The 20,258-nt window shown below is 36.3% G+C and overlaps 1 protein-coding gene and 1 long non-coding RNA gene across 4 annotated transcripts in view; both read right to left on the reverse strand.

The window, feature by feature from the left end:
* The window catches only part of Cdh8 (cadherin 8), a 368,270-nt gene that overhangs the window by 165,148 nt on the left and 182,864 nt on the right, over positions 1–20,258 (reverse strand). The window lies entirely within an intron of this gene.
* On the reverse strand, positions 17,445–19,536 carry LOC114707447. Its single transcript, XR_003736655.1, has 2 exons — positions 19,151–19,536; positions 17,445–19,099 (listed from the first exon to the last, which is right to left on the reverse strand). It is a non-coding gene; the product is annotated as an uncharacterized LOC114707447 (long non-coding RNA).

Here is a 20,258-nt window from a genome sequence, read left to right on the forward strand (position 1 = left end):
GAAAGATATGCATCTAATCCAGATTTTGTGATGTGGTAAGATCCACCTTTAATAAGGACAATGCCTTTTGCTGGCAGCCTGGATAAAGGACATGAAAGAAGGAAGCTTGCTCTCATTTGCATTGGCAAGCCTGTTTCTTTACTGGCACGAGAACCTAATTCTTCTGGATTCTGGTGTGCACTTAAAACCAAATGAAATATCCAGTCTCCTGAACTGTACAAGGACTGGATGATTCTTGGACCTTCACTTGGTAGACAGCCATTGTTGGACAAGTGGATTAGTTAGACCAGAGCCTCTAAACTAATACAGATTCCAGTATGAGGACTGAGATATTGCTATGAGAGACCGAACCATGTTATTTTAGGGATGATTTGGGAAAGACTTTAGAACCTTGGGTTAGAAAAGCTATTGAGTGTTGAGAGCTCAATGGGATGTGCTATAGGACCTTAGAAGATAATAACACTTAGAAAGATGCAAATGATGGAGGCCTGTCTGGTAAGATTTCAGAGGGAAGACAAGACTCTAAGGGGCTATTTATGTGAAGAATTTGTGATATCTGATCAGCTGGAGCTGAAGAATCAGATACGAATAACAAGAGACCAGAACCATTGAAGAAAACGTTTTGCTTTTCTGGGATAATAGATGCTGGTCAGCTGGACCTGAGGAAATGATGGTGTTTTAGTGTGGGGACCTGTCCCACCAGGAACTTAGGTCACCTGTGAAGAGGTGGCCTGGAATGGAGGAAAGGTAAGTGCAGTGCGTGCCCTTGCCCATTCCCCAGCCTCCCTCTTACCTGGAGACAATCAGACACAGCAGGCAGTCAATTGATAGGCAGTAAGGCTCTTTTATACCAGAAAACCTCAGAACCCTAGAAGGGGAACCAACCAATCATTTTAAAGGTCACCCTATTTACAAGTTGTTTATGTCCTGACATCATCTCTTGTTTTTATTATTTTATCATAGCATAAATAACTTGAGCTGACTTTCTTCCTCACTATTTGTCTCTAATCTCCACACAAACAACCCAAGCTAACTTCCTCTTAGCCATCCTTTGTATGTATTCTCTGCATAAACAGCTTAAGCTAACTTTTTCTCCACACCATCCTTTGTATCTACTTTCTACATAAATTAAGCTCTATTTGACTAACTTTCTCTCAGCACCCTCTTTGCAGCCCATGTATACCCCAAAATTTAGGAAGAGACCAGCATCACTGAGGTGAAATCTCCTGGAAAGTGGTTCCTGAGAGTCAGTGCACAGAAGCTGTGCTCCACAGATGGCCAAGGCTGTACCCCATAGTGTGTCAGGAAAGAGGTGCTGGTTTTGAAGAGATGAAGGACTCCTGAAAGAAGCCCAGGGATGGTACTGTGAGAGGCCAAGAGAGCAACCTTGGAGAAGGTGCAGCCTCACTGCCAGTTGAAGGCCCAGCATTACAGGGGTCATGCAAAAAATGTGAAGCTTAGCACCAGAAAGAGAGCCCAGTAGAGGTTATTGGTTAACAGGCAGCCCAGTTGTAGGAAAAGGTCCTAGCAGTCTCGAAATGCCCATGGACCTTGGGTGATTCTCAAGAACGTCCCCAGTGGTAGAGTGAGGCTGCCTGAGCCTAGAAGACGTGCTATTTGTACAGCAGAGATCCAGACTGAAATCTGACCCAGGTCTTTTGGAGGAGCCCAGAAGATCATGAGTGAATGAGAGACATCAGGCATTGAATTAATTAACTGAGGGAGTGTGGCTTTTTGATTTTATAGGAGCCCACAGTTGAGACTTCGAAATTTTAAGACATCTTGGATTTTCAAAGAGACTCTCAGAGACTTAGCTTTTAAAGTATTTGAGTTGGTAGAGACTGTGGGACTTTTAAGTTTGCAATATGTTTTATATTTGTAAAATTTATGAATTTATGATCTTGAAATGAACAAAAAAGTAAATGTTACCTTTTTAAAAGTGTTGTGTGTCAAAGTGGCAAGGTGTCAATTATCCTACCTATTCTAGAGTCATCTGAGAGAACAAAAACCCCAATTAAGAAAACATCTCCATTAGACTGAGCCATAGGCAAAGTTGCAGTGCAGTTTTTTAATGAGTGATGGCTGGGGGAAAAGCCCAACCCATTGTGGGTAGGACCACCTCTGAGCTATGTCCTGGGTTCTAAAAGAAGGCAGGCTGAGTGAGTCATGGGGAGCAAGCCAGTAAGCACCTGTCTGTGACCTCTGCCTCAGCTCCTGCCTCCAGGTTGCAGCCCTACTTGATTTTCTGTCCTTACTTCCTTCAGTGATGGACTGCAATGTAGAAGTGAAAGCCAAATAAGCCCCCACTTCCCAACTTGCTTTTGGCCATAGGGTTTCATCATAGCAACAGTAACCCTAATTAAGACAAACGCTCATCTGAGATTTTATAAAATAGCACCTAAGCATTCATAGAGTAAAACAGACACTTAAAACAAGACTTAATTGACTTGTTATTCTTCTGCTCATGATTCAAAGGAATTCTATGGCCCTAGATATCAATCTGACATGCCACCATGTATTGATCACAGCCGGCAGTACAGACAAGTAGCACGTGGTGTTTAAGAGTCTAGATTTGGTATCTCATTTGGGGTTTGATTTCTGCCCTTTTTACTGACAGTTTTATAAATCATCAGGATATTTTCTGAACATCCTTGATCCTCTGATTTTTTTTTTTTTGGTGGTAAAAGAAGATAGTCATTAAGGTATAGCTCCTTCTTAATAACTAGAAAGGAGGATTATGAATGTGAATTATTTGAGTAGTAATTAAAAACATTGTAATCATCCCATCAGTACCATAAAGGAGAAAAGTACCACTAAGGTCATGTTATAATATACATAATATTTACATAATACTAACAGTTTGGGGAAACAATCTCCATTGCTTTTACCACAGAACTGTAAATGGAGGGGTTTCAAAAAGGGTGCATTTTAGTTATTGAAGTTGCAACCCAAGTAGTCATAGATGAACTAATCACTTGCCAAGATTGCTCTCAGAAAGAAATTAGGAATAAGAATGAGCTAAAAATATCCCGCTATTCCCTTCTGCTATCTGGGTTCTATTCAAATACTAAGTGGAGTTATATGTTACAGTCAGCCAAAATTTGACAACCTGATTCTTTTACAATCAAGAGGTACCCTGACCTAAAATGTCCAAGAGGCTATTGTTGCATTCAATAAACTCTGCTCTGAAATCCTCCTCCACTTTTCTTTGGGAGTACAGGGTTTCTTTTGTCCCAGCATAGTGGCATCCCTCCTCTCCTTAGTATTGTCCTTCAGAATAGAATTGCCTCCTCTGCTTCTCCTCATGCCTCTTCTCAGACAATGCTGCTGTGTGATTCCCAGTTAATCAGATTGGTGTCAGTGCCAAAGACATCATTAGCTTTTGGTAAAACAGCACCACCTCTCCTTTTTCCCTCTTCCCTGTCATCACTGGGTTTAGATATTGTATCCTTTCTTCTTTTTGTATTTTTTTAAAGAATATTTGTACTCATGTAGCCAATGCCTTTCATCTTCCATCCATAGGAGTAAATGCATAGCAACAAAAAGGCCAGATGTATTTCAAACAGAAAAAAAGGGAGAAGTGAAATTAAAATCTCACAAGAAAAGACTGCATCATTTCACAAGTATTCATAGAGCACCTACTATAGATCAAACATGGCATCATGTACCAGGAAGACAGTAAGAAAGAGAGGCTCTCATCACAAACTTTACTATCCAGTGAAAAAGCAGAAAATTATATTACAACTGATAGAACTTCCTGAGGCAAGGTGACTGGCTTCAAATTCACTGGCTTCTTCTGTGAAACTTTTCATTTCTTAAATATAGAGTGCTACTTAACTAGCAGGGGAAAAATTGGAGATGTGTAAATACACAAATAAATATATTCTGTAAAAGTCAATTGTTATCAGTAGTTTTAGTTACATAACCCAATTTTACTATGATTTTTTTAAAGGATTCTGTGAATGTTGTTGAGATTATCACACATGGCAAGGAGGCAAATATACTGGAAGGGGTTTGTGTCCCTCCAGGACACATATAATCACAGTTGTACAAACAAAAGGCTGATTCTGACCAGCCAAGGAAAGCCAGAGGCAAATGTAGCAAACACACACAAAAAAAGTATGATACATGTGCTAGTTAATAAAGTTACTGTGAAGATAATTAAGAGGAGCAAGCACAGTATATATAATTAGATAAATAGTAAAGTGTTAAATGGGGTTTCTATTTTTTTCACTTTTTTAACATTCATTTTACATATCAACCACAGATTCCCCTCTCTTCCATCCTCCCACTCCCTTTCAGCCTCCCCCTGCAACCTATCTCTCATTTCCTCCTCTGCAAAGGAATAGATATTTAAATAATTATAATTAAAAAAAAATGAGAAGCAAGTAGTTACAAATCTATTGGTCTCTTAGTGAGCAATGTCAAAAATACCAGAGTGCCTTTCTTTCAAATGCATTAAATGGATTATGAATTACATTAAAGTTAATTTTATAGTAAATAGCTTCACCTTACTTTTATTTCTCTGGAGTTTATGAAAATAAAATGATTCTAGCTTCCTAATTCTGACCAACACTTTCATACTCCCCACTTCTCTCGTTCTCTTCTGTCTTATAAACATTTCCTTGAAAGATTTTGTTCTAAGGAATTTAAGTGAAGATAAATGATTTAGGAATATAGACTTGACATGTGAGTGCATGAAATAATTAATAATAAAGACCACTCGCTTCAGCTTAATTCAGTTCAGTACATACTTGCTGGTGACATCCCTTTTTGTCATGTGTGATACTTGGTTAAGAACTTTGCATAAGATTGTCTGCAACAAATAAATTCAAGGTGGCACTCAGTTTCTTACAACCTTCTACTTGTTGGGTTTAATAACAGAATCTGGGGTCTATACATTTATATTTTCTCGTTTTCTTCTCAGAATACAAAGAATGGAAGCCATCAATTTCTGAGGAACATGTAGTCACTCCTTACACATGACATTTTATACTGGGCAATGCTGCGTTATATGCTGTCCAATGATGGGGATGCCATTCTGTATGTTGTGAATATGTGTTGCTCCGATTGGTTGATAAATAAATCTGTTTGGCCAATGGTGAGATAGAATAAGGTTAGGAAGGACATTCTAAAGAGAAAGAGAGAAGAAGGCAAATGAAAAGAGGAGATGCTGCCAGCCACAGCCAGGAGAAGCAAGATGTAAAAGTACTGGTAAGCCATAAGCCACATGGCAAAGTAAAGATTTATACAAATGGGTTAATTTAAGATATAAGTTAGCTAGCAATAAGTTTGCCATGGCCATAGTTTAAAAATAATATAAGCCTCTCTGTGTTTATTTGGGTCTGAGTGACTATGGACCAAGTGCAATGCAGAAAAGCTTCCAATAGCAGTTCAAAGAGGGAACCTCTGTGTCTCTGCATGAGTGCCACAGAGGAGAGTTCATGGGATAAAAAAGAAGCAATGATGTTCAACAAAAACATATATGTCTCCAAACATGAAATTCCTTTTTAGAGAGAATTTGAAGGCATACCGTAGGAGTGTGCCTCTATTTGTATATATGTTCATGTGTGTTAAAGTGTGTAGTTGGACATGCACTTGTTTGCCTGTGAATATGTATGTGAGTAGAGGTTCACATCAAGTGTCTTCTCTAATTTGACCCACATAGCTAACCAATTTAGCTAGACTGCAAGCCAATAAGCCCCCAGGATACTCCTGCATTCACCTTTTCTGTTCTAGGATTACAAAGCATACTGTCATACTTGGCTGGTACATTTTTGCTGGTGTTTGACCTAAAAGCCATATGTTTCTGTAGCAAGCACTGTACCAACAGGAACATCTCTATCACCCTCCCCACTTAAGTGCTAGTCATGATTTCTATAGCTTTTAAAATAAAGAACACTAGTGTTTCACTTCTAAATAAATAAATCCAATGGATTAAATAAAAAAACACATGAATATGCTTAAGAGATAATTTCCTACTCTTATTATGTACAGAATAATAAGTGATGTCTTCAAACTACCATTCCCATCAAATGATGCTGGAATCCACATTTTTCCCATCTCAATTCTAATATTTTCCCTTCATGATCTGTAATTCTTTTCACAAATCTATCAATCACCAATAAGTGCATTATATGAGAGCACATCAAACACACCAATATATATATATCATAGATAGAGACAAATTTCAGAGATGACTAGTACCATTTTAAAAGGATATTTTTTTCTGTTTTGTCCCTGTGGTAATTGGAAAGTATTACCGCTAAGGGGTACAAATATAAGAGGATGCCATTTATTCTGGATAACCCTGTATACCATTTCTTCCATAGCTGTTTATTATATCATTTGCTATTCTCAGAGTGTGAACTTAGTTTTGTTGATGGTTTATGTATTTAGGGACAGAAAAATGTTTAAGTCTCATAGTCTTTGTAGATGCAAATGATTTGCTATGTCAATGGTGCATTCATAGCATAAATGGCCTTCTGTGTTAAAAAACAAAGTTCTAAGAAAGAAAACAGAAAAATGACAAATGAGTCAACTTTTTGCTCTCTTAGTGATTCATCATACCATGTTAAGTCTCTCAAAGCCTTCAAACCTAACTTTAATTTCTTAGACACAGCACAGCAGGAAGGACAGAAAGTCATGTTACTTTCATCTGCCCACTTCAGTACTTCATCTTTGTAAAACTTTTGACTATATGATTCAGATCCATGACACTGAGAGAACATCTTTAAGGAAACAGCCACTGTGATCAGAAATGATGATTCAAAAGAAGAAAATGGCACAAGTCAGAGGCCTGTGCCAGGGTCCATTCAAAAGACAAAGCCTTTGCTTAAAATCCAGGCTTTTATATTTGAATGCTGATAGCATGTATCATATCATGTTATCATGCATTAATCATACCAGATTGTTGTCTATATGTTCTCTTCTTCTTAATTTAACGTCTTCTTTTCTGGCCCTACTCTGTCAAAATTTTGTCTCTGAGACTTTAAATATCCTCTTGCAAACTTTCTTACAACAAAACAAATGACTATTGTCTTGCCTACCTCCCTGCACAGTATAATATCATTAGATTATTTGTACATGACATCCAAACCTCTATGCTGCAAAAGTATAGCCTAAACTGAGGATATCATCACTCAGTTTCTCCTAGGTGCATACTACAGGCAATGTGACTATTTAGAAGCCACTTTATCTCATTGATCCTCTCATCATTTGTAATAACAGTACTATAATCACCTTCTTCCTCTCACCAGCTTTCACAAAATAATAGCTACCCTCTTCTGACACTTCTGTTCTTCCTTATCCAATCATCAAAGTCTCTCCTCAATTGCATTCAATGGCAGAGGAAGAAGCAAGCACAAATTGACTTTTCTATTGACGTTGACTAGGTTTCAAGGTTTCTAGAACGCCTGCCATATAAGCCATGCTAAATTTTAGTCTTTTCAATGTCAGCACAGAGTATTTTTCCCTCCCTTTCAAGAAATTGCTACAGTTTAAATCATTGACCCTTCCAAAAGTCATGCTGAAATATAATTGCTATTACAACAGCATTGAGAGGTGGGGGCCTTTAAGAGATGATTAGGTCATGAGGGCTTTGCTCTCCCAAATGGATTAATGCTGTTATTATAGTTGTCTATTTCATAAAGAGAGACAAATCGGAGTCCTGTTTGCCTCCCCCTCTCACCCTTGCTTTGTCCTGCTGTGTGTGATGCCTACAGTACAGCAAAAAGACTCTTGCCTCCTGTCAGAACCTTGATCTTGGAATTCAGTCTTCTGGACTGCGTGGGAACTGCTGTTCATTATACATTACCTGGTGCATGGGATACTCTGTCCTAGCAGGAGAGATGAACTAAGACAGAAATTCTAAATAAAATAAGCACATACATCTAATGCTCACCTCCAGACCTCTTCAGAAGAAGCACAGAGGTTTAAGCTGTTACTTCCCACTTCATCACCTTTGTGATCGAAAACTCTGGGCAGATAATGCTCAAGAGCTTGAGCGACATTGCCCTACTTAACAGCAAGCTGCGTGGCGTAATTAATTTATGCTGTGAAACATTCTGAATACCTTAGAATCAAATTACTGTTGTGCTTATTCTCCCTCTTATATAAATATTTGCACAAGCGAAAGCTCAGCACCTTGACATTTATTGAAATGGTGGCATCAAAAAATGAGGTAAATTGACTCAGAGACAGGTGTTAGCAGTCAATGCGGAAGAAGACAGCCCTTTGTCAAGGAAAGAACTACAAATGGTGAAGGAAATACACAGAATCAAGCATTACTCAGGGAGACTGGGTAAGTCATCACTTAGAAATACCACTTCATGCTGGGCAGCCTTTAATCCCAGCACATGGGAGGCAGAGATAGCCTGATATCTTTGAGTTTAAGGCCAACCCTGGCCTAAGGATCCAGTTCCAGGATAGCCAGGGACTACATGCAGAGAAACCCTATGTCCAAAAAAAAAAAAAAAAAAAGAAAAAGAAAAGAAAAGAAAAAAGAAAGAAATACCACTTCATGCTCAACTGAAGTAGTATGTGACAATACGGTCTCAAGGTCTCAACACTGTTTCACTCTGCTATAGCAACTTAATAATTTGATCTACATAAGAAAGACACACAAGGGCTGGGAATTTATCTAAATGGCTAGAGTGCTTGCTTAGCATTATGTGGGTCCTGGTTTCAATCCCTTGCATCACATGAATTAACTATGGTGGCCTTGACTCGTAATCCCAGAACTTGGCAGGTGAAGGCAAGATGATTAGAAGTCAAAAGTCACCCGCAGCTGCATAATAAGTTAAGGGCCAAACTAAGATAGAGATCTTTTAAAAATAAAAAAGATGAATAAAACAGTTTCCAAGACAAGTTCATTCTAAAGATAGTAATCAACTATATATATATATATTGGTCAGTGTGGCCAGTACTGAAAGATGCAGAATCCAAGGGTGATATCTGGGCTTAGACCTTCAGCAAAGAATAAATTTAATAAATACAAAATCTCATGGATTAAAGTGGAAACTATGTGTTGCATACTCTGAATAAATGGAATACTATTAACACCCTGAAGTAGACCTATAGTCATTCATCCTTAGAAATAAAAAAAATGAGATCATGTACAAATGTAGATACAGAAATTAAGCTTGACTCTGTTTCTAAGATTCACAGAAAAATCTCACATACCTTTTATGTTCCTACCAATACTATCAAATTACATTAATCATATTGACAATCCTGGAATTCATTCTCTCAGATATAGCAACCCCAGCTTTGTCTAAATCGAGAATTTATTTGTAACACTTATAAACATATATATTCTTCTTTCATTTTTTCCAGTTGATTTAGGTGAACGTATGAAATATCCACTTCTCATAGTGATGGAAGTACATTGCAAGGTTTGGTGTGACAGAAATAAGACAAATTTAGGGTTTAAAAGTGATTTTCACCCAAGGATATTTTCAAATCTTATAAAAAGTGATGTCCTCTGAAAATAGTTTCCACTGTGGTGACTCTAATATTTATTTGTTGCAATTTCATATAATCAGTGCCAAGGAAACAGAACATGGAAAAGGATAGAGTTATTTCCTTTTTACTATTGGAGAATAACTCCAGAAATTATATGGTGTGGATAACCATTAAACTGGTATTACATTTATAAATATATTTTCAATAACTATTATTAATAGTCTTTGTGTAATCTGGTTTAAGTTTCTTGAACTTGTAAATTTTAAATCTAGCAAAATATGGTTGCTAAAAGTGTTACTTTTCATATTTAGTCAGATCTGAATTCAAATGAAATGTTATGGGTGTAGTCTAAAGAGAGAGTTGCTTGGTAACTGAGTAAAACCAAAATACTCTATCAAGATGACAATTGAAAAATAAATAAATTAATTAATTTTAAACAATAAAAAAGGATAATTTCAAAAGAAAAAAAGAAACAGAAACACACACACACACACACACACACATACACACAAATTATTTCAGGCCAACCTACACATGCCTGCAGCCTAAGGCACAAGGATCTTGATTATAAACCAACCTGTGCAACATGGTAAGATCCTGCCTCAAAGAAATAAAAATAAATAAAGAGAGAGAGAGAGAGAGAGAGAGAGAGAGAGAGAGAGAGAGAGAGAGAAGTTGATTCGCAGACTTTATGATATGAGGCCACTTACTTCCTTGACCCCATTTTTCAAAATAGGACCGGAAGATCAGGCAAAATTCACTCCTACCCTGTGCAATTACAAAGTACTTTATCTGCTTTTACTGCCCAAGGTCAGGCACATACTGCTTTCTGTTATTCCTGTTTGTGTCTGGAACTGTTAATTTATACTCTGTTAAGAAGGAAATCAGGGAAACAAAACTTGAAGTCCATTATATTGTTTAACACAGTCCTTCAAAATTATGTTCATTTCAATTAAGTCACCTAAATTTCTTCTTTAATAGAGTTCATAGGTGTCATCACGATGGTGGCTTCTAAAATAGATCATACCACAGCTGTTATATTAAAATTAATAGGATACAAAGGGAAGTTCCACTGGTGTTTGGTCTCACACAGGAAAACTTCAAAAGAAATTCTCCAAATACATTTTTATATATACATACATACCTATCCATGCATACACATACCTATCAGATAAGTATGGCCATGTTTTAAATATATGTTTTATACATGTGTATATGTACATATATATTAATATATGGGTATATATTGCTATTCATTCAATATATACTTATATATTTATGAATGTATGTATATATGTTTGCTAACTACTTTAGTATGTAAATGCAATTTAGTATGTATATATAAATAGATATTGAATGAATATATATTCAATATATTAATATAATTTATGAATATATGTATATGTAAGGTTACCAACTACTTTAGTTCTTGTTAACCTTTTAAAGAGAGGTGGAACTCGAGGAATCCTGCAGAAGAGGGGGAGAAGAGATTTTTAGGAGCCAGAGGGGTCAAGGACATGACAGAATCAACTAACCTGGGATCATAGCAGCTCACAGAGACCAAAAACCAGGAAGCCTGCATGCAACTGACCTGAGCACTCTGCATATATATTGCAGCTGTGTAGCTTGGTCTTCTTGGACTCCTAACAGTGGGAACAGGGGCTTTCTCCAGCTCTTTTACTGACTTTTGGGACCCTGCTCTTCATACTGAGTCACCTTGCCCAGCCTTAATACATAAGGATTGCTTAGTCTGACTGCAACTTGATGTGACATGTGTTGTCGATATTCATGGGAGACCTGCCCTTTTCTGAATGGAAATGGAGGAGGTGTGGATTGGGGAGTGGAGGTGGAGGGACTGGGAGGAGCAGAAGGAGGGGAAACTGGCAGAAATGTAAAATAAATAAATTAATTAAAAATAATATATTTCAACACAGGCTATATATGTGTAAGTTTTGCATACTAATTAAAACTTTTATATAGTTGTTAAGCAATAGGAAAATTATCTACATCATCAACTGCATATCAATATTAGATATCATACTGTTATGTAAATATTTAAAAACTAAAACTAATAAAGTCATATATATATTGGGGAAAATTTTCAATTTTGCTGAGTTCAAAATTTCTGGTTCTTATGCTTATATAAACTGCAAAGTCTTAGTGAAGAAATCATATTTACCATTCTGAAGGTTGAATTACCTGTTATCTCAAATTGTTAAAGGGCTCCAATATGATTCTTAAATTCTATTTATTTCAAAACTTTTATTAATTTTATATAGTGCCATTCCTCTCAGTCCTTTCCTTTTTAACTCATTTTTTTTCCTTAATTAATTCTCAACATGATATCAGGTACAAAGAAATTGGAAAAATAACTGTTCATTTTACAAATACGTATTTAACAGTTTGAGGCACTGACTCAGGGAATGGTTCAGTACTTTCTGCAAAAGCATGATGACCTGAGTTCAGATCCTTAGCGCCTGTGTTAAAATGCAGCATGTGGCTGCATACGTATATACCACAGGACTGGGAGCAGAGCTGGCAGAGATAGGAGGCTTAGTGTGACTTGCTGGCTGGCAGCTTACGTGAAGAACAGTGAATTCTAATTCCCGTGAGAGGCTCTGTCTCAAGTAAATAGAGGACTAAAAAACACAGGAGGGCATGTGATTTCATCCTTTGGCTTCCAAGTGCACAAATAATGTCACCAGAACCTACACAGGTGTGTTAAAACACAACATACACACAGAATTTGAAGTAGAAGTATCTCATTATTTCTGCTTAGTAAGTGTGTAATTGTCTACCTATGAGGGCAATAATATTTACAGTAACTACACTCAGAATGCTTTACTGAACTACAAAATCTTACAGTATTTCAAAGAATGAAGGAATGATTCTTTTTAGACTGACCTCTTTGGAAGTAGCTCTAGTTTGGGATTCCCCAAAGGAACATATTCTTAAATCACCTATTTCCAGATGAAAAAAATTGATTAGACTGGCTTTTCAAAGTTGTCCTATTATTTTTTCTACTTTATTTCATAAATTTCAATTCCACTATACAAATAATAGTAACAGCAAATTGTCTATCTTATCTCCTTGTGATTTTCCTATAACATTTGGACACTATACAGGAATTATGCAGCAGAAGCTTAGTCATTTAGGGTGGCATCTGCTCGGGCCTGTAAGCTTCAGGAAGCCAATTCAGTCAATACCACACACCATCATGTTTCTGACAGTAGAGAAGATGAATACACATTTATTATTTAGTTGGAAGGCAACAATAATTAAAAGGTGAATAATAACATATTTAGAGCACCTCTTTCTTTCTCTAAACTCTCTGGCCCCAGATTCTTTGCCTTGTTCCAATCCTTCCATACAATCTCCTGCATTTGCAATTGGGTAGAGTTTGAAATTAGACAGACACGAATAGGAAACTCAGATATCATTTTTATTGCCCTAAAGCTTTCCAATTTTTTTTTCAGTTTTTTGTCTTTTACATATACTAAGAATTCCAGCACCCAATTTGCAGTTTCTAAGAAAGCTGTAAAAGTGGGATAAAGAAGATTTTGGTGGGTACTACCAATGAAACCCTCAACTAGATTTCTAGTTCATTATGCAAAGAGTTACTTATGTCATTGTTGTAAGAAAACATGGCTCTTGGATGGAAGAAACAGCAGCCATGTAAAAAGAATCCATTTATGTGGTCTAGTCTTATGTATAACCTATGTGGGCTTCCTTGGTTTGCTAGAGTGCTATCAACAACATCATAGCTACAGTTCCCAAATAATCAGATACTGGTGTTTATCAAGTATAGCAAGAGGCATATTCTTGGTTTTAATTTAACTGTTTAAAGGTTAACCTGACGCAGTCTAAATTCATTTGAAAGATAATCATCTGTTGAGGGATTGTCTACATCAGACTGGCCTGTGGACACATCTGAGCGGTTGTATTATTAATTGATACAGGGAACCCAGTTCACTGTGAATGACACCACTCCTAGGCAGGTGTTCAATAATTGTATAAGAGAGTTTGCTAAGCAAAAGCTAGGAAGTGATGCTTGGAGGTGAACTAGACAAGACTCCTTCCAGTACAATAGAAACGTTTATTCATACGAACATTTTTTAACAGTCTATCTATGAGAGAGAAATGTTAGTCTCCCAAGGTTTAGCTGGGAAGATTATTTTATATGAATGTATAAGGAACCAGAGTGTTTGCCATTGCTGCCTCCTCTGCCTGGTAATTCATTCCTACTGATGTCTTAGAATAACTCGACACGTACCTTACATTTAAGGAATTCTGTCTCCAGCATTAAGTAAATCTTTCCTCCAATCTCCCAAGAATTATGTATGTATAAAATATTTAATTTTGTTTTCCAAATTGGAACTTTTGATAATCCTTATTGTTGGGAGTTTTATCTTAAAGTCACCTTTGCCACAACAGAAAACAGTTATTGTCTGCCCAGTATTTCTGAAGAGGTGATTAATTTAGTCTTAACTTTTGACTGAAGAGAGTGAGACTGTAGAAACTAGAGACAGGGAACTGTAACATTTTAACAAAAAGTTGCCATTGATCTGTTTCTGTGTATAGTGTCTTAGATATAATACAATCCTTGAGCCCACCAGGCAAAAGATCTGCCATTAAGCTATTTGTCAGTACAACAGGCACATTTTCAGATGTGTAGCAATTTTCACAGATTTGCATCTTTTGGAAATAAGTTAGTTTTTGACACTCTTGGATAAAAAACTTTCATTATAAAATAGGTGAAAATAAGCCTGACCCTTCAGCAAATCATTTTTAGTTCATTCATATGAAACTTGGATGGATTTTAAAGGGAAAAATAATGTTATAATAGAAACATAAAATACAAGGTAATCCTTGTAGGAACTTGAGAGAGTAAGCTGGAAAAAAATCTTTATCTCATTTAATATACTGTTAATGGAAGAACATCATTTAGAAATGCATATTTTCTTTCACTTCCCTTCTGCCCAATCTGAGTGTCTTCAAGTGTAGCCTCTGGGAGTAGCAGGCTGAGGGACTCTGTGTGCTCCATAGCCTTTCTCCTAGCCATATTCATCCAAAGTCCTTGTCCCAAAATGTCCCCTTTTATTATAGCTATGTTTACCACTTGGTAAGTCTCTCTGGACTTACAAATAGTTCCTGTAAAGGATAAGTATAAGAGAGTCACACTGATTGCATCCCACCCAGAAAAATGTAATGTGTTTATGTGCTTGGGATCTTTTGCTGTTATTGTTTTTATAATTTAATACAGTAAATGTGATCACAGGATTTATTCCATACACTTTGTCTCAAATAGTAACATAGATGGCTCTCTCTCTCTCTCTCTCTCTCTCTCTATATATATATATATATATATATATATATATATATATATATATATCTTATTTACAGAGAAAAAATTTAATCAGCAGCAAATCTGGAAAGGCATGGTTTTCACTGTGGGTGTAGATCTGTAAATCTTTAGTATAATCATTAGAATTTAAAATTAGATTATGTCCTCTTCATCTCCATCAAGTTTGGGCATTCCAAACAATTCAGGGAGTTTTACATTACAGTACAGGTAAAATTAATCACTTTAGGTTCTCATTACTTACTCATCAATTTATTCATTCATCTATTTGTCAAAAACATACTGATTATAAACTATATATATCAAGCATTTGTCACCTGTATCACTGTGGCCACATCATTAAGTCCAGGAATCTTTACAATGTATCTTTAATGATACTTTTTAAAAAATAGCTCCTTTCTCTAGCATAGAGATTATGCAAGAGTGCAAACCTTGACATAGGCCACCAGCACATACTTGCTTCATAAAAGTTTTATCCAGTGTTCACTACTGAGTTTTATACCTGAAATATACATAACCTGTGAGCAACCACTATCTCTTTCCATAGTCTTTTCTAAAGCATAGAATCAAACCTAGAAACGTATCTCCTCTTCTCTGGTAGCTCTGAATGTGTATTGCTATGTTTGGAAGGAATGCTTCTCTCTCTGTTTTCTTTTTACTAAACTTACAAAAATGAATATGGACTGATAACAGGAGGAGGGATGCCTTAAGCAGCTGTTCTCCTGGATAGAGAGTACAGTCAGGTTTTCTTAGAAAGCCTCCTGTGTGCCAGTCTGTAGTTGATCTAGAGAAAACAACAATACCCCTCCTGATCTTTTAGGACGCTCAAAAGAGTCTTCATATGTTACAACAGCAGGCAGCCCTGTCCCATTTCCACTGAGACCACCACCTGACAATGTAGCATGATCTGTAGGTGATCAGAAAAGTTGAAATGTGACAATGTGAGTCAGCTGTGAGGTGGGTGCAGATAGCAATATATCTGGAAAGAAACCAACTGTCTCAAGTTATGTTGGAAGTCAATGCCCCTGCATTCGATGCCAAGCCTGCTTAGAAGATTTTTAACCCCAAACCTCAGGGCTTTAAGAGAAGCAGGTGTTTCATATTTGACACTGCTCTTCTGCTTTCCCTTCACACTTAAAGCACTGTGCTATTGAAAGTGGAAATGTTCTACCACAAAACAGATTAAAATTAACATATATTATTTCATTTCAACAAGCAAAAAAAAAATTCAGTTAGAAGCACTAAAGCTATTCTTAATCTGTGAAGATAATTTTAATGCAGTACATTTTTTACATTATAAATGATTATAAATCAGTATTAATACACATATATCTATAAGTTAGATTTAGTTAAGATATACTATATGCATGTATGGAAACACATTGAATCTCATTCATATATACAATAATTCTTGTTAACAAGATTAGATAGTTCATCACAAAATCTATTAAAAAACTTATTTAAAGGTACACAGAAATTCTTGGAAATATGGAAAATTCTCTCCAAATGAAAATCTGATACCATGAGTAATTTGAGAAGGTATTTTTCCCCTGACCATATATTTCCTCTTTCTCTTTGTTGTACAGTGTTGAACCCAGGGCACTGGACACAGTGGACATATGCTTACCCACTAAAATGCATTACCAGCATCTCTCTTCTTCTCTGTTTCTCATTTTCTCTCTCTCTCTCTCCCTCCCCATATCTCTCCCCTCCCTCTTTTCTCCTTTTCTTCCTTCCTTTATCTTTCATCTCTTTTCACTGTCAAGATTTTTTAATTTATTCCTTATTCCTTTTTATAGATATCTTTTATAGTAACTATTAATATTTAAAACACAATTGTCATTAATTCCCCTAGTCACCATTGAAAATATAAATAAACTACTTGAACTATCCTTCTGTGGGGGGGAGTATGTAGTTGGAGTTTTCTCCAGTCCCACTTGGGCCGCTGTGGCTCAGACCCAAATAAACACACAGAGACTTATATTATTTATAAACTGTATGTCTGGGGCAGGCTTCTTGCTATCTAGTTCTTATATCTTAAATTAACCCATTTCTATTAATCTATAAGTTTCCACGTGGCTTGTGGTTTACAAGTACTTTACATCTCGCTTCCTCTGTGTCTGGCTGGAGATTCCTGACTTAGCCTTCCTCTTCCCAGAGTTCTCCTCTCTGCTTGTCCCACTTATACTATACTTCTTGTCTGGCTACTGGCCAATCAGCATTTCATATATCAGTCAATCAGAGCAACACATTCATAGCATCCCCAACAGGAGTGTTTAGCCCAGGCTGGCCTGAAACCCAGTCTTGCTCACTCTCCCTCCTGAAACGTGATATTACAGGTCTGCATTAAGATGCCAGCTAATTCTGCTTTCAATGCAAAACCTAATTAGCAGTTCTCCTATGGCCAGATCCACCACATGTTACACTGCCATCAAAGTCTTAGAGGTCTTTGAGAACTTTAAGATGTTCTGATTTTCTTTTTCTATGTAAGTTTCAATAGATAGCAAACCAATTTATCCATATAGAATGAACCATGTATCATATTTCCTATGTCAATGTATGTGTTCTGTATATCTGCTATGTAAGTTATATTCTAATTTAATGTCTTATATGTTGTAAATTTATTGTACATTCAGTATTTGTTATGCACAATGTCTTACCCTGAGTACCTAGAGCATGATTTAGCATGTGGAGGTTGAATAAATACCAATTAATGTGAGCTATGAAGTCATTTCTAGCCATTTATGTATAGTCCAGCAAGTTTGGCCTGCCTGAGAACATCTGACTGAATATTCCTTCTCAAAGACACACACGAAGCTGGTCCTGTAGCCATGTTAACCTATGCAATCCTGATTAAAAAGAGACCCTGTGCCCTGCGTGTTTGTAATTTATCACTGACTCTGAAGGCATTAAACCAACTCAATTCTGTTAAGGCATTCCATGAAGACTCCATTATTATCTTGATTTTTCTAAAAGAGAACCATTTATTACATGGTTTTCCCCCTAAGGAGTATTTTTTTCTTTGCTCCTTTTTACAGGTTCCACTGAGACAAATGTTATTTGTATCCAATGAAGAAAGATGGTCTTAGTTTCAAGAAAAAGAAAAAAAAAAAAGGTCAATGAATTAAGTTGGTTTATTTTTAAGCAGGTCATTTTTCATACTCTAGCTTGCCTGGAGCAAAGCTTGGACTGTCCTAAAACTTCACCCTGGTTTCCTCAGATAATTAAGCATTTACTATTTACTGGCCTAACATTTCATTTACACGTTCTGTCTTCAGTTGCTTAGGATGCACTGCAACTGTTTTTTTTCCTGCTGTCCTCAAATTGGAGCTTTTGAAAGAAATGCTACATTTCTCCCTTTCTGTGCCCAAAATGTTTTAAGCAAACATATGGTATTGGGGGTGGTGGGGAGAGAAAAGAAAAAAAGCAATATTTTTAGACTACAAATAAGCTATTTTGAGCCTTTTGAAGTACCATAATAAAAGCTATTCACAAAAATGATGGTGCATTTTACAATTGCTTCCACACACACATCTTGTCCAACACTAGACTGTCTCTTTATTATGCCTACTTACATAGGAAATCTGAACCTATTTTCAAGATTAGGAGGTCCTTTTCTAAGCCAAAGATCTGTCCTGGTATGAGATACACCACATGGATGTCAAGTGGCAGCTTCAGAGAATTCAAAAACTGGGGTACAGAATCACACAAATTTACTTTCAATATAGCTCTGAACACCTTGAGCAAGGAATGGCACAAAGTCCCACCGTCCTGTAATTGGTGACACTCAAATGATGTTAATTTGTTTCTCAAAACAGTGTGTGGAATTAATGAACACACATTTGATGAGGTGAGTTGATACAAGCAGCACCATTCCAAAACTGTAACAACTGTCCTGTTAAGGAATGGCTGTCCATGCTCATGGTTCCATTTTCTTGGTATCACTATTGGACAGAATATTTTTATCTAAAGGCTAGAGAACTTTTTAACTCATTCTCCCTAGACACATTTCCAAAATGAAGACACAAACATTTTCATCTGCAACTTGGTTTAAAGTACAGACAGGAAGGAGGTAGATCTGGATGGGAGGGGAAATGGGGAGGAACTGGGAAGAGTGGAGGCAGGGAAAACCATAATAACGATCATTAGATGAGAAAAAATATATTTTCAATAAAAGGAAATATAAATTAATAAAGTTCAGTCAAATCTAGAATATGAACAAAGGCACCGAGTTCCTATGCACTCTTGATGCTATCATTACTACTTAAAAAACTCGAAAAAACAAAAACAAAAAAACAAAAAAACAAAAACAAAAAAAAAAACTAACAGTAAGTGTTCCAGTGACCTCAGGTAGAGGGAGATCTAATCACATGTCGCCTCTTTTCTCTTGACTCTAAACTTTTCTGTGTTTTTTAAATGAATTTGAACAAGAATGTACTGTGATCTCCTAAGTTTTTTTGTTTGTTTGTTTGTTTTAGAACAGGAATAATGCAAAATGGCTCAGGCATTCAAGGTGTGGATTTAGAAATGACAAGAATGTTAATAGTTCTAAATGACTATCAAACAAAATATTATTGACATTAACAGTGGTTGTTTTGTGAAAGAATCAAGAAAAAGTTAGATTTGAATTCTACAAACCCTAGCCTATATCCTCTGACTTCTTTTTTGTGATCTAGTTTCTCTTTCTCTGGTAACTCATTATCTGTCTGTCTGTCTATCTCCATCTCTTTTTAAACTAATTCTTGAGTTATGCTTATGTAAAGATTTCTATAGCTACATAAACTCACACAACAGAGAGATCTCATTTGTCTCCATCTTGGCCCTTCTCTTATGAGAATTATTTAAAAATAGGCAATTGACACAATAATCGCTGATTCAATTAAGCTCAAACAAGAAATTAAACAAAAATTCTGTGTCTCTCAGTGGTCTTGATATTTGAAACAAGTGAAGGTGCCTTCCTGAGACAGACAAATTGTTATGACAACAGAACACAATTCTATATTGTGAGAATGTAATAAGTACTAGAAAGCGGAATTTATCTGTTCCAAATTCAAAAGTTCTACTCTTAACATTCTTGTGAGGGCAAAACAAGATCAAATTTGTTGTCTGTCTCTTATATTTTACAATTTTTTAACCTATTGAAAATGTTCTCACACCACGAATTTACTGAGAGTGGTCAAAGGCCAATCTACTTCAAAAAGACCCTGAGCATAGCTCTATCACACACCCTGTTGAGTAAGTGTCCTCTATCAAGATATTGATCATTTTACCTACAGGTCTGATCCTTGCTAGCATGGCCAAGTCTTTGTGAAAAGGGAAAGAGTCTGACATTATAACTGATAACATTTTATGACTAAGTTGTGCCATGTCACTTCCTAAAATCATAGACATACCAAAACATGCACCAAGACATTTAATTCGGAATGCTGTT

The sequence above is a fragment of the Peromyscus leucopus genome, chromosome 5, assembly GCF_004664715.2.
Source record: "Peromyscus leucopus breed LL Stock chromosome 5, UCI_PerLeu_2.1, whole genome shotgun sequence".
NCBI classification, from domain to species: domain Eukaryota; kingdom Metazoa; phylum Chordata; class Mammalia; order Rodentia; family Cricetidae; genus Peromyscus; species Peromyscus leucopus.